A 16,416-nucleotide genomic window follows, 5' to 3' on the forward strand; every position below is an offset into this window, starting at 1 on the left:
TGTGCCACAGCTGACAATCACATTGTTTGTCAAAAGCTTGGCTCTAACTTCCCAGCCAACTCAAGTGGCTATTTGTGGGTGTGGAGATGTACATGTAATCTTCCTTGGGCAGTATCCACTTGATAAATCCTCTTCAACTCTTGTTATCTAATTTCCCCAGGTGGTAAACAGAAAACATCATTCTCACCATCACAAATATGTCGAATTGATAAAAAGAGATATGGAGGTCAGAGAATGAGTGATGTGAGTGGACTTGATGAAGTAACATAAAACTCGAAGGAAAGTAAAACTGAAATGTAATAGTCCACACCACACTTTAATCATTCTTCATAACGCTGTTTGAATGCTTGTGCTCTTGTCATGGTTCAATATGAAATATTGTCCCAGATGGACTGGCAACGCACCGTGTACCTATTTGAAGTCACCACCACATTGGGACAGACAATGTGCTGGACAGTTAGACATTTACAGATAAAGTAACACAGGCCGACCAAGGATGATTCTGAAATCAATAAATAATTGCATGGCCATGCTTTGAATTACTAGTGACTAAATTAATCTCAACTTGAGGGTCCTGACAAATGAATAAAAGGGAAAGATAAATGACCTCCCTCTGCAGATACATCAGAGAAAAGAGGCCAGTTTGCAACTTCCAGCAAAGAGGCAAGTTCTTTTGAGGCAGTTAATCTGCCATCTAATATCAGCTGAGCAGGAGTTTCCCGCAGTTAACTATTGGAAAATCAAAGCTGCTCACAATGGTTGTTGTCATTGATTCCATGACAGCGCATATATCTCAGGCCTGTTGCAACCCTCATTCATACCTCCATTGATTCCATCCCAAGGGTTTCAGCCCAAAACATTGCCTATTTCCTTCACTCCATAGATGCTGCCTCACCCGCTGAGTTTCTCCAGCATTTTTGTCTGCGTTCGATTTTCCAGCATCTGCAGTTCCTTCTTAAATATATCATGCAGTTGTCTTCACTTAGGCCTCTGAACATGATCATCATTGCTTTGAGAGATACCTCATCCAAATTTGGAGGTCCATAACTTTTCTTAGACAATAAACAATAGGTGCAGGAGTAGGCCATTCGGCCCGTCGAGCCAACACCGCCATTCTATGTGATGTGATGCTGGCAATAGACAATAGGTGCAGGAGTAGGTTGATTATTATCAGTGTTGAGACCATGTAATATGACAGGTTCTGAAGCTGCAGTGAAAACAAGTTGTCCATCCTGCTCTAATGGTAGCTGCCTAAGGCTGCCAGTGCTGTAATTGGGGATTGTCTTATGTTGAAGTAAAGGCTCAGAGCTGGCCAGAGGCAATCAATACTCTGGTGACAAAGGAGTGCTGAGGAAGATAGGGAAGAAATTATTCACAAGCTCAGGGATGTGGCAGAGGGGGGTTTGGATTGGAGGGCAATGGTGCCATGTAGGCAGTGAACAGGAATACAAAGAGCTACGATCCTCGTTCTATCTTGGAGCTTCTTTGATTGGCAGAATATGAGGGACAAGAGGCGTGAAAAAAAGTTCTCTCATCTCGGTTTTTAAAGGATTTCCCCTTTATCCTTAAGCTGTGAACCCTTGTCCTGGAGGTTTGTGCCCTGCACCGCCATTCAATATGATCATGGCTGATCATCCAACTCAGTAATCCCGTAATCTGTGAAGTGAGGAGAAAAGGTGGAGAGTTCTGTCCCCTCGTCCAGCACTCCTTACACAACCAATATCTCTGTGGGGGCAGGAGAAGGGGCATGGTGCTTTCAAAAGGACATAAACCAAATTGTCAGGAGGGTGGGAAACAGAGGAAGGATAGGAACAAAGTTAAATATGGAAGTAAGAAATGCAGTAAGCAAAAATCTACACCAAGGAAACAACAGAAGGTAACCAATATGGTCACAGGACAGAAATAAGTTAAAAGGTCAACTTTAAAGCTACTGTATTGAGATGCTTGCCGCAAGTACATTAAAATCGATGAATTAATGGCATAGAGTCGAAAATAGATCTGATCTCTGAAGCAGGGACTCAGCCCAAAATGCCGATCTGCCCCCACAGATGCTGCCCAACCCACTGGATCCCTCCAGCTGTTTGCATTTTGCTCCAGATTCCAGCACCTGCGGTCTCTTGTGTCACAATTCTCAGAATTTGGGGAGGGCATGTAAAACAGAAATTGTGCTGCCCTAATGTGAGATCACACGGGGTCTGGGCCTGGCAAAATTGGAATGTGTGGCTGAAGTTAACAAACATCAGGAACAGAAAACATTGCTGGGAACTCTAGATGAGCAGTGAGATGTCGGGTGAGTGTAATAAGGCAACATACTTATTGAGTCATACAGGCTCTTCAGCCCAACCTGTCCATGCCAACCAAGATGCCCCATCTATACTCGTCTCACATTTGGCCCATATCGCTCATTCCATCAGCCTTCATCATTACTCTATGTATACTGTTTAACCTATGCACCTCATGTGACAAGGACCTTCATTGCACCCGGATTTATATGACAATGAGCCAATCTGAATCTGAGACTTAGAAATCTGTGGAAAGTACTGTTTGCAGAAAGCCTGGCTGCCTCAAAGTCAGCCACATGTGATTTGGAGACAATGAGGAAACAATGGCAAAGACAGCTGGACCTTATTGTAATAAATAGGGAAAGAGCAGCTAATGAAATGCCTCAATGAATTTCCTGTGCAGGTTGGCATACAGAGCAAGCAAAGAATGGAAGACCCAGCTGGATATCCAGCAAGCAAGAGCTCAAGCAGATTAGTGACAAATTGATGAACTGTCAAGCTTGTGCAGAGGCAGGACCTAAGGATACGAATCAATGCTGAGAACCCGGCATGATGTTGAACAAAATTGATTCATTCATTAAGACGAACCTGGTCACTGTGAAAGATTCATTTATCGCACTTTGTGAGAAGGGATGAATCTGACTTAAATATTGAAACATCTGTCCACTTTAATTCTGAATTTGCTTCAGGGTTACCTTGAGATTAATTGTTTCATCAACTGCTGTGCTCAATTACGATTAAGATTGAGGAGTAATGTTTACAATGCATTTAATTCGGTGCTTGATGTAATTTTGATTCTTCATCATATTTGTGCTTGTCTGCAAGTGAAGTTGTGGGTTTAGTCAGAAGATGCTGAAGATGATGGCATTCTGAAATAAAAACAGAAGGGCTGGAAATGCTTTGCCGATGAACATAAATCTTTGGAGCGAAAACAGTATTAACTAGATTAAGTGGGGCCCGTTGGGTCCCAGTCACACGGGAGACCTGGTCCCCCAATGCAACCCATTCCCCAGTGCAATATTCCACCATGGTGTGGGAGGGGTGGTGGTGTGGGGTAATGAGGTGGTGTGGGGGGGGATGAGGTGGTGTGGGGGGGATGAGGTGGTGTGGGGGGGGGGGGGGGTGGGGGGGGTGTGGGAGTCTGGCTGCCTCAAAGTCAGCCACATGTGATTTGGGACAATGAGGAAACAATGGCAAGACAGGTGGACCTTATTGTAATAAAGGTGGGAAAGAGCAGGTGAATGTGGTGTGAGGGTGAGGTGGTGGGGGGGGGGTGTGGTGGTGGGGGGGTGGTGAGGTGGTGGGGGGTTGTGAGGTGGTGGGGTGGTGTGGGGGGGGGGGTGGTGTGGGGGGTGAGGTGGTGGGGGGTGAGGTGAATGGGACCCAGAGCAAGTGGGTCAAGGGATGAGTGACAAATTGATGGTGTGGTGTCAAGGTGTGCAGAGGCAGGACCTAAGGATACGAATCAATGCCGAGAACCCGGCATGATGTTGAGCAAAATTGATTGGGGGGTGGGGTTAAGGGGGGTGAGGTGGTCACTGTGAAAGATTCATTTATCGCACTTTGTGAGAAGGGATGAATCTGACTTAATATTGAAACATCTGTCCACTTTAATTCTGAATTTGGGGGTTGCCTTGAGATTAATTGTTTCATCAACTGCTGTGCTCAATTACAATTAAGATTGAGGAGTAATGTTACAATGCATTTAATTCGGTGCTGGGATGTGAGGTGGTGATTCTTCATCATATTTTGTGTGTGGGGGGTGAAGGTGTGGGTTTAGTCTGAAGTGGTGAAGATGATGGCATTCTGAAATAAAAACAGAAGGGCTGGAAATGCTTTGCCGATGAACATAAAATCTTTGGAGCGAAAAACAGTATTAACTAGATTAAGTGGGGCCCGTTGGGTCCCAGTCACACGGGAGGGTGGTCCCCCAATGCAACCCATTCCCCAGTGCAATATTCCACCATGGTGTGGGAGGGGGGGTGGTGGGGGGGGATGAGGTGGTGTGGGGGGGATGAGGTGGTGTGGGGGGGGGGGGGGGGGGGGTGGGGAGGGGGGGGTGGTGGGGGGCCGGGGGGGGTCTGGTGGGGGGGGGGGGGGGGGGGGGGGGGGGGGAGGGGGGGTGGGGGGGGGGGGGGGGCAAAGGGGGGGGTTGTGGGGGGGGGGGGGGGGGGGGTGGGGGGAGGGGGGTGGTGTGAGGGGTGGGTGGTGTGGGGGGGGTGAAGTGGTGTGGGGGGGGTGGGGGTGGTGTAGGGGGGGTGAAGTGGGTGTGGGGGGGGAGGTGGTGTGGTGGGGGGGCTGGTGGAGGAAGGAACAGGGAAGGGGTGAAGGGGGGGGGGTGTGGGGAGGAGGGTGAAGGAGGGAAGGGAAGAGGGGGAGGGGGGGGGGTGTGTGGGGAGGGGGGGGGATGGGGGAACTCCACTCAGCAGCAGCACACAGCACCTCCCGACTCCATACAACTGCTTACCCGACTCCACACAGCTGCTTACTCGACTCCACACAGCGGCTTTCCCGACTCCACACAGCCGGCTTTTCCAATGCCACACAGCCGGCTTTTCCGACTCCACACAGCCAGCTTTTCCGACTCTACTCTTGGAGTGGCGTCTCAATCAGGACTACTTGTGGACTCAGCCCCACCTCCGGGGATTTTTATTCCCAGCGGGTGCCGGAAGGGGCGTTACCTTCATGGTGACTGACAGGCGAGAAGACCAATCTGCTGATCTCACGATTTTTTAATCCTTCATAACGTTTGTATAATTCCACCGATCGGAACAAAACTTAGTGGGTTGGAGTAGAGGAGAACTGTGAGTGAGGTGGCGAAAAAGCCCAATTGATAAAGTGTACCGTTTTTGTGCAGATTAAAAAAACCAGAAGTGGACAAGTGGAGAGTTTTCTTAATAGTATAGAAGATGAGCTGAGGACCTAGTACCACAATGTGTGTTGCGTGGCCCCACAGTTGCAGTCTTGGTACTGTAAATCCTGGCTAAATCAGAGTTAGTATAAATTAAATGATTTGTGCATCTACAAGGCCTGTTAGCCCTTTTCTGTAAGAAGCCACAAGCTGCGAGCCGGTGCAAGGAAGTCTAGGTCCTAGATTGATATATAGATAAGGTGAGGTCCAGATGTCTTCTTCATTGTTAAAATGTATGAGGACTCTGCAGAGAAATGCCAAGGTGTTGTAGTTGCATTGTCTTGGTTGGTTGGCTGCAAAGGGATTGTAAATATTGTTAATATTGTTGCAGGATTGTTGTACTGCTGTCTGATGATTGGCTGAAGTGTGAAGCCCTGGCGAAATTGGTTATACTGCCTGGGGAAATGTTGCATTAATCTGGGAGAGCAAAATATTATTTTGGAACTGTTTACAGGTTGAAAACTGTGTGAGTGGTTGTGAATGATACGCGATTGCTAAGGAATTTGGGTACCCAATTGAAAGGATTGATTGTGAGTGTGTCGAGAGAGGTGCGAGACTGCTGGCGCGCTACGGAGCGTTTGGCCATTGTTCGTGAGCGAAGTTGTGAAGTCTCGAGATTGTGAGAGGAGTAAATTGATAAGGAGGTATGAGTGGTTTAAGAGTTTGTTTCCAATATCTGGAAACATGGGGAATAGCATGGAGCGAGATATGACTGAGGAATTTGAAAGCTCATTGCCATTAATATGCAATGAATTCCCACAAAAAGCTGAGAGGTTGAGAATTGCCGATAATGAGAGCAGAGCGAATTACCCATAGGCAATTCCCAGTTTGGAAAATGCCTACTCATACTTTTGATTTGGTTAGTGCAGTGGGTGTAGATAATTCCCGTACAACAGATGCTCACACCCCATGGAAGCCTAGTGAAACAACAACAGTGTTAGGCAAGATCCCTGACATAAAGAAATTGCCTGCTTCGTTTGGAGAATACTTGAGAATTTCAATGTATGGACATTTTACGGACTCCCAAGACCTATGGGATGTGGTGCAACAGTCCATCACCCCAACAGAGAACATCAGATTTCTGGCAGCTTTAGGATATCCAACATATGAAGCATTAGTGGATGTAATAGCAGATGATGGTGCAAGGGAGGCGGCAGTTTTCACTGTCCTTACAAATACCTTTCGGAGACCAGTTGAAATTAAACCTAGGAAATAAGGGGAAGCTGATCAGAGTGGGGCAAATTCTCCGCAATACTGTGCTATATTGCTAAACTGTCTTCCTACCAATGTGGCTGAATCAATTAGAACTGATAATACGGACTGGTCTAACAACAGTGTCAGTCAGTGAGGAAGATTGCAACCTTCACGTGGTATGCCTTGTTTCCACTAATGCAATCAACCCAGCGTGCACAATCAAATAAGATCAAACAGAACAAGTTGTCCTGCAACTTTAGACTGTGCACACCATAGGCAAGAAGAAGAGAAGTGTCAGTCAAATGGCTCGGGCAGTGAGATACCACTGGAAGGATATAAAATATGTGGCTACAAAGGATAAGCCAAAGTCACTTAGGACGGGGAAACCTTGAAGTAATGACAAAAGATGAATTTGAAATTTGGGAAAAACAACTCCCACTAGATTACCTGAATGATATACCTGCCTTGGAGCTGATCTCCCCTAAACTACATTGGAGAAGGAATAAAGGAGTAAGACCAGATCAGTGCTATGTTTGTGGTGAAAAAGGGCATTGGAGCAGATCATGTCCTATGAAAGAACGATCAGGAGGAAGGGGTCAATGTAAAGGGTCACGATGTCTGAGGAGCCTTGGGAACCCTATGGGTTATAGGAACACTCGGGATCCTAGAGATCAGAGGGGACCGAGAGTAAGCTGGCCAGAGGATCAGGGATCAAGAAGACAGACACCTTTCTCGCAAACCAACTCATTCTCACAGTCTTGATCCGCCAGCCAGTCCAGAGCATACGGACAAAATAACCTGACCCCTGCGACAGGACCCATTAGAATAATCTGGGGAAGTGGAGTACACCCCCCTCATAGCACTAAAAATGGTACAGGGAAGACGGAAGGAGAGAATACACAGGATCAAAAAGTTGCAAAAAGCCCCACATATACCCGAAAGAATATTCTAAAGAAAAGTAACAGCCTCGGGAATCTGCTTCAATTGTAACTAATTAAGATCACAAAAGCAAGAAAGGCCCAACAACAGACAAAATAGAGCAGAGTGTAAGAGGAATCAAGGAACAATAAAGAAATTGAGAAGGGAGACAAAGTAGCTGTTGATGATAACTCGAAGGGTCTGAAGAAGGGTTTCGGCCCGAAACGTTGCCTATTTCCTTCGATCCATAGATGTTGCTGCACCCGCCGAATTTCTCCAACATTTTTGTGTACCTTCGAAGGGAATAAGATTTGGCACTAGTTGAGGAAGAGGAGAACTAGTTGAGATATCAGTAAGATTCCAGCAAGTGCAAGAGACGTAGGATTAATATTGGAAAGGAGCAATCATTAACAAATGTCCAACATATTTAATTAAGATGTTGTTTAGTTTTATTAGGCCTTCAGGACAGTGTTGCCTCTGGGGAGTGAGGTATACAAGCACGTGAACCCTCAAGAATGGGCAGAAGACACAGCTCAGGTAGGATGCGTAACCATCAATTCCATCCAAGTAGCTCACCAGAGAAGGGTAACACTTTTCCTCCAATATCCAAGAATTTCATAAGCCACCAACAACATTAACAGAATGATTCGGGAAATGCCAGCATAACTATAAGGGTTGCTCATCACAGTAACATCCCTACTCTTGCAGATCCAAAACTAAGAAGAAGACCAATATCCTGATACAAAATCCAACAACAATTAACTCAGCTGTAAAGCTGTTCCATACATACACTAGTGCCAAACCCTTCTAAACATCAGAATTTAGAAAAATTCTTCATACCAGCGAAGAAGATGAATCGAGTCTCAGCGAACTAAGAAAGTACAGGAAGCCTCCAAAGATCATTAAGGCAAGCTTCAACATTGAAAAGACCATTGTATAACATTCCCTTCTGGCTTTACTGTACTATTTTGTCTGAATGGGCAATCTCAAATCAAATTCAGAAACATGGGAATGGACATTGTTCTGTGGCCCAGAGACATCCACTCTGCACCTAAATTCTAACTACCATGCATAATAGTTTATAACCAATTGTAAATTTGATCCTTTATTCAAAAATTGTAGAACGTAGTTCATATCCATGGTAGTGTTATTGGAATGACTTTGAAACCTGGCAATGATGGTTTATCAGAATAGGATGGGATCTGTTTCAGAAATCATTGACAATTTTGATTATTTACCTGGTATCTTTACTTGTCCCCCCCCCCCAGAACAACAGTCGGACATGGGACAGGACTGTTTAGTGATCATCAAGAAGAGGACAGACCCTAGCAGATATCCGGTATTGCAGTGCTGGTCTAATATTGCGAAAATACCCTGGGAACGTGAAATAGCACAAAAATAATAAGAGAGATTAAAAAGCTTAAGCAACAAGGCTCCCTCCAAGAGGTTGATGCTAACCACCTAGAAAGAAGGATTACATCAAATCAGAGGAGGTGCCAGGGTAGTAGGTACTTGTTGTTAAAGTCAATGCATTTGGCTGATGGATCAAAAGAGAAATTATCCCTAGGATTTGGCATCCCTATTCGACAATTTAAATAATGATCCACATCATATTAGCACAAATTAATAAAAATTATGCAAACAGCTGCGGATCCAGCAGCAATTGGAAGTTGTCTATCGACCACAAGCTGCTGGACTGATAGAAAGGGTAAATCAGACCCTGAAAACTAAATTAAAGGCGGAGACTGGATTTGGCTGGATTAAATTACTGCCCATAGTTATTTCAAATGAAAGTCACACCTAGAGGGAAATCTGGATTGAGACCCAGCTGAAATTATTATGATAGACCCTTGTGAATACCCTAGAATCAAAAGTGCAATGGAAATCATCAACTTCTATCATATAACCATATAACATGTAACTACAGCACAGAAACAGGCCATGACCCTTCTAGTCCGTGCCGACCACATCTCCCCCTAGTCCCATATACCTGCGCTCAGACCATAACCCTCCATTCCCTTCCCATCCATATAACTATCCAATTTCTATGATAAAAACGTGCCTCCACCACCTTCACTGGAAGCTCATTCCACACAGCTACCACTCTCTGAGTAAAGAGGTTCCCCCTCATGTTACCCCTAAACTTCAGTCCCTTAATTCTCATGTCATGCATATGACTGCAGAGATGACCGACCACATTCTAGCTTTGATTCTAGTGTTGGAAGAATTATATTGTAGAGTAGCAGCAGCATACTGAGATAGGCCTTTTGTTAAAAGTAGAAGGGAAGAATACAGGGGTACCTCTCCACCACAGTAGTAGTATCAGTGGAAGTATGGACTGCTAACTTACCTTATTAGTTCGTCAGTCTGAAGAAGGGTTTCGGTCCGAAACGTTGCCCATTTCCTTCGCTCCATCGATGCTGCCACACCCGCTGAGTTTCTCCAGCACTTTTGTCTACCTTACTTTATTACAGGTTCTTATAGAAACTTCATACTCTATTATGGATCAAGCACAGATGAATTATCAACATGGATGGAGGGGATTTGCGCCCACGAAAACTCGGGAAGCTTGATGAGATTCTGGGAAAATATATCAGCAAGATATATTAAGATATATTTGTTAAGATATTTGTTAGAATGAAACAGTCACCATTGTACTTTAATTATCATTATGATAGATTATCATATGATAAAAGGGGGGAAAGTAAATCCTGGCTAAATCAGAGTTAGTGTAAAGTAAAGGATTTATGCATCTACAAGGCTTGTTAGCCTTTTCGTGTAAGAAGCCACAAGCAAGTCCAGGTCCTAGATCGAAATATCAGATAAGGTGAGGTCCAGATATCTTCTTCATTGTTAAAATGTATGAGGACTCTGCAGATGGACTCCAAGGTGTTGTAGATGCATTGTCTTGATTGGCTGGCTGCAAAGGGATTGTAAATACTGTTAACATTGTTGCAGGATGGTTGTACTGCTGTTTGATGATTGGGTGAAATGTGAAGCCCTGGCTGAATTGTTTATACTACCTGGGGAAATGTTGCATTATTCAGTTCGCTGACTACTTTCCAGAAGCTTCTGTAGAAAACATTGTAATGGGACTCTTTGTAATTGGGTTGGGGAACTGTCAATAATACTTTAATGTAATTGATATGTGTGATTGGCTTGTAAGGGGCTCCACCCCCATGTAATTTGGCCCCGCAGGGTTCAATGGCCTATAAAAGGCAGCCCCCACAAAGTTTGTTGTCGATCTTCTGGAAGGGCGCTTGAGAATGCGTGGCCTTTTGAAAGTGTCTGGTGCACGAGGCTGAAGGGCTTGGACAGGCAGAGGCAAGGATCGAACCCGCGGTGGTTTAGGTATTGTATAGGGGATTCGTTGTTCGTTCAAAAAATAAAGTTTAGTGGCCCAGTGCTTGACTCAGTGTTTGACTGAACTAGACTAAGGGGGGGGAGCATAATTACAGTATGCTTTAGGAGCATAATTACAGTACCAGAAGGCAGCCACTGTGTGAAAGCACATTTGTGTTGTGGGTGCTGTTGCTACAATATTGGAGAGAGGGTAGACGCAAAAAGATGTCGTAATTCAGCGGGTCAGGCAGAATCTCCGGAGAAAATTAATAGGTGATGTTTCTAATCGAGACCCTTCTTCGGACAGAGAAGGGAGAGAGGGTGCTGCAACCAACACATGCTAGAGAGAAGTAGAGTGACGTTAATGAGTCTCACAGTAAACGGTTTTCCCCTTTCCTTGGAGCTCACCACTCTGACAGGAGGGACCCTCCCTGGCATCGCACACCAGCCTTTTGTGAACCACGCACCAGGACACCAAGTGTCGAGCTCTGCAATCTCTTATCATTTACATGCTGGGTACATTTACTGTCAAAATCTATAATCTCACTTTTCCCTGCACTGGCCAGATCTTACATAGCCTATCATTATCTTTATTCACCCTCACTAATTGTCCTGCAGTTTCCCTCTTTCTTTAAACTTCCCTCGATGGAACTTCTTAGCTTAGTAAAGTGCACATGCAGTGACTCCATGAGGATGAGGCCACACATATAGTCGCACGGTAGAAGGTCGCCCCGCAAACTGGAGGAACAGCACCACATATTCTACTGGTGTGGCTTACAACCCAGTAGTATGGACATTGAATTCTTTAATTTAGGTAACACCGCCCTTTTCCCCCTTCTCTTTGCTGTGCTCCCCCCACCTCCCATACTCCACGGCGCACCCCTTCTTGACACTATCCACCCCTCTTCTCCCTATTCTCCCACTCCACTGCGCACCCATTTCTCCCATCATCCTACCCCACTTTCTTCCCACTCCCCATCCCCACCCCCCACCGTCCCATTCCACCTACATCCTCCCCACTGGCTTTACATTTAATTCCTCTCCTTATCTGACATCCTTTTGTCTCCTTTTCATCTGTAGCCACAAGTCTACCAACCAAACCCCCTCACCTGCATCCATCTATCAGTTTCCAGGCTTTGTCCTGCCCCATTTATTTTCCAGCTTTCTCCCCTCTACTATAATCAGTCTGAAGAAGCATCCGAAATGTCCGAAATGTCACCTATCCATGTCCTCCAGAGATGCTACCTGAACTGTTGAGTTACTACAGCATTTTGTGTTTTACACCAAGTGGTGGCTTAATTCCATTTAAAATCATCCAAAGCTGAAAGAACAAGTGATATTTATTGAATTAATGGGCTGCTGGCAAGTAAAATCTAAACAGGATTCTCCACTTCAATAGAGAAAGAGAGACAGAGATATCAGGAGTAGGTAGACAAAAGTGCTGGAGAAACTCAGCGGGTGCAGCAGCATCTATGGAGCAAAGGAAATAGGCAACGTTTCGGGCTGAAACCAGAGTAGGTTCAGGGTTCAAACTGTGTCATAATAGTGTATGACACTTTGTATCATCTTATATTGTACCTTTGGAAATCTGATGTGATAGAACATAGAACAGCACAGCACATGAAAAGGTGCTTTGGCCCACAATTTCTGTGCCAAATATGATGTCAAGATCATTACTTATCTACCTGCACATAACCTATATCCCTCCATTCCATGCCTATCCATAAGTCTACCCAAAAGCTCTTAAAAGCCATATCACATTCACCTCAACCACCACCACTGGAAGCATGGTTCAGGTACCCCATCAGTCTCTACGTAAAAAAATTGCCCTGCACATCTCCTTTAAACTTTGCCCCTTTCTTTATGTTTTTTAATTCAAAGCATTTAATAAACTTCTGGTATTGTAGGTTTTGTTGTTCTGAGCTTTACCTGTTTTCCCATGGTTCAGAGAGAATAGCTTTAGGAGAAATAACTAGCACCATCTTGAAGCAACTTCAACACATAATTCCAAATTATACCCTATTCAAAAGACTTGTCCCTGCCATTCAGAATTGCTTTACTACACATGGCTCCCACTGTGATGATTGTAGTTTGAAAGATATAGTGTCAGCGTGCGTGCGCTGTAAGAGGGTTGGCAACACTCTCTGTGTTTGATCTGCTTCATTCTGTGCATGTAACACACATGGAAGAACGTAGCCAACTTTTTGTTATCTGTACCACATAGAACGGTACAGCACAAGAACAGGCCCTTCGGCCCACAATGTTCATGCCAAATTTGATGCCTTGTTAAGCTGCCTGTACAGGATCCATATCCCCCTATGCCATGCACTTCCACGTGCCTTTCAAAAAGCATCTAAATGCCACTATCATATCTGCCTCCACCACCACTCATGGCAATATGTTCCAGGCCCCTACCACTCTCTGTGTAAAATGCTTGTCCCGTATGTCTCTATTAAACTTTCCCTCACTCACCTTATAGCTATGCCTTCTAGTGTTGGAGAATTCCACCCTATAAAAAAGGTTTTGACTGTCCACCCTATCATAATTATGCCTCTTATAATTTTCTTTACTTTTATCGAGTCTTCCATCAACCTCTGATGTTCCCGAGAAAACAATCTATGTTTATCTAACCTCTTGTGGCGGAAATGTTCAACTCCTGGCAGCATTCTGGAGTTCTCTGCAACATTTCCAAAGGTTTCGCTTCTTTTCTGTAATGGGGTGACCTGAGCTGCACACAATGCTCCAAATATGGCCTTACCAAAGTCCTACAGAGCTGCATCATGACTTCCTGACTCTTACGTTCAATGCCCCCAGCAATGAAGGCAAGCATACCATATGCCTTCTTACCACCCTGTGTACTTGAGCTGCCACCTTTACTGATTTATGAACTAGGACTCCAAGATCCCTCTGCACATCAATGATGTTACGGGTCTCCCCAGTAACTGAATGATTCTCTCTTTACATTCAACTTCCCAAAGTGCAACACTGCACACTTGCTCAGGTTAAACTCCATCTGCCATTTCTCATCTCATTTCTGCAGCTGATCTATATCCCAGTGTATCTTCTGACAGCATTACTCACCATTGGCACCTCCTCCAATTTTAGACTTAACCCCAAACTTACTCACCAACCCATCTACAGTACATTTACATCTAGGTCATATATATATATATATATATATATATAATCACTAGACTAAGTAGTACCTGTTGGGTCCCAGCATCACACAGGAGGGCTGGTCCCCCAACGTAATATTCCATCTCTCCACCAATTCCAATATTGGTGGTCAGTTGGGGGGGGGGGGGGGGGGAGGGGGGGCTTTCTGGCGCGCTATTATTGGTGTTGTGGGCTGAAGGGACTGGTTTCCAGAGGGCTAGAATGGACATTGTGGGCTGAATGGATTCTTGGGCAGGTGGCTCAGTCACTCAAGCCTGTTGTATTGTCAGCTCACTCACTCACGGCTGGTGGGTTGGCAGTTGACTCACAGCTATTCCTTGAAATTCCATTTCAAGCAGGGTGCAAGTGTAGTTTCTTACCACTTCAAGCAGGGTGCAAGGCCACCAAATTCAAGTATAGTTTTATACCATTTCAAGCAGGGTGCAGTCGTACCTCTCCCTCCTCCATCTTGCCACTAAGCCAAACCCACACTTCTGGGTTTTATTGTCCCCCCCCTCCCACCAGAAGGGGCATGGCCTTCATGGCATGAATGACAGGAGAGATAATCTCAACATTTTTTAAACACGAATAACTCTTATTTTTAATCAATGGGGAAAATCGCTCTGCTCTACAACTCTCTGCAGTGCCCTATAATTCATTGTGAAGCTCCTGCCCTGATGTGACTTCCCAAAAATATAACACCTCGTATTTACAGTATTTGCATTAAACTCCATTAGCCGTTTCTCAATTCTGCCCAATTCATCAGGATCCCACTGTGATTTTTGATAACCATACCACCTATTTTAGTGTCATCTGCAAACTTACTCATTATGCCTTGTACATTCATATCCAAATGAACAGGCAATCTTCACACACTCTCTCTTGTGAGTTTTAAACATGCGGCAAGCATGTTAATTAGGTTAGTTAAAAACTGACAACTTATCAGTAGCTCAGACAGAATCTGTGAAAAGAGCACAGTTAATGTTTTAGATAGAAGACCACTCATTGGAACTTAATTACTCAATTTCAGTTTCTCATTAAATGAACGTTCTATCTGTATTGTCGAGAGAATCATCAAGTCTTGAGTACGATGAATTGCTGTGAATTACAATGGACATCACTGACACCATCTATGGGGATGCAGGAAGCTGCAGATTCTCGAGAGTGGGATAAAATATGTGGAAAGATTACGTAGAGAAGTAAGGAAAGACCATGGTGAGATTTTAATTTTAAGACAAAGATACCAAGTATTACACACTGCAAAGTACAGAGTACAATGTCAACTGGAATATGGGAAAGTATAAACTCACCAGCAGTAAAACTATTGAATACTGAATATGGAATATTGAAGTAGACTATTATCTAAATGGTGGCCGATTAGGAAAAGAGGAGATGCAACGAGACCTGGGTGTCATGGTGCACCAGTCATTGAAAGTAGGCATGCAGGTGCAGGTGCAGCAGGCAGTGAAGAAAGCAAATGGTATGTTAGCATTCATAGCAAAAGGATTTGAGTAAAAGAGCAGGGAGGTTCTACTGCAGTTGTACATGGTCTTGGTGAGACCACACCTGGAGTATTGCGTACTGTTTTGGTCTCCTAATCTGAGGAAATACATTATTGCCATAGAGGGAGTACCGAGAAGGTTCACCAGACTGATTCCTGGGATGGCAGGACTTTCATATGAAGAAAGACTGGATAGACTCGGCTTGTACACGCTAGAATTTAGAGGATTGAGGGGGGATCTTATAGAAACTTACAAAATTATTAAGGAGTTGGACAGGCTAGATGCAGGAAGATTATTCCCGATGTTGGGGAAGTCCAGAACTAGGGGTCACAGTTTAAGTATAAGAGGGAAGTCTTTTAGGACCGAGACGAGCAGGGTGCAAGGGCACCTAATTCAAATGCAGTTTCATACCATTTCAAGCAAGGTGCAAGGCCTCTAAAGACAGTGAGTCATGACCTCTCCCTTCCTCATCTTGCAGAGACTGAGCCACGCCCACACTTTCTGCTTTTATAGTCACCCCCCCCTCCCACCAGAAGGGGCGTGGCCTTAATGGTGTGATTGACAGGAGAGAGAATCTCAACATTTTTTAAACACTAATAACTCTTTTATTTTTCATCGATGGGAAAAATCCTCGGCACCTGATGAGCGGAGGGGTCTGAGTAGGATGGCCAAAAATCACAGTCGTACGTGGTAGTGTTTTTTCTAAAATCAATATAAAGTGCAAACAAGAAGTGGTCAAGATTAGACTTTTAATTATATGGAAGGCAAGGCAGCTCGAATTAGGCAAGGCAGCTTGAATTGGGTAAGGCAGCTCGAATTAGGCAAGGCAGCTTGAATTGGGCAAGGCAGCTTGAATTAGGCAAGGCAGCTCTAACTGGGGCAAGGCAGCTCTAACTGGGGCAAGGCAGCTTTAATTAGGCAAGGCAGCTTGCTTCAGCGCTTTCAAAACCAATGGCAACACAGCTTGCTTTAGCACTTTCAAACCAAAGCACACTTTTGCATTTTCAAACTACATTTTCAAACCACATTAAGGGCACTGAAAAGTCAGTAAAACCACTCACAGTTTAGTAGACATGTGTTCAGTGTTATTCACAGCTCAGACTGAGAGACA

This window comes from Leucoraja erinacea, chromosome 13 (genome assembly GCF_028641065.1).
Source record: "Leucoraja erinacea ecotype New England chromosome 13, Leri_hhj_1, whole genome shotgun sequence".
NCBI lineage: Eukaryota > Metazoa > Chordata > Chondrichthyes > Rajiformes > Rajidae > Leucoraja > Leucoraja erinaceus.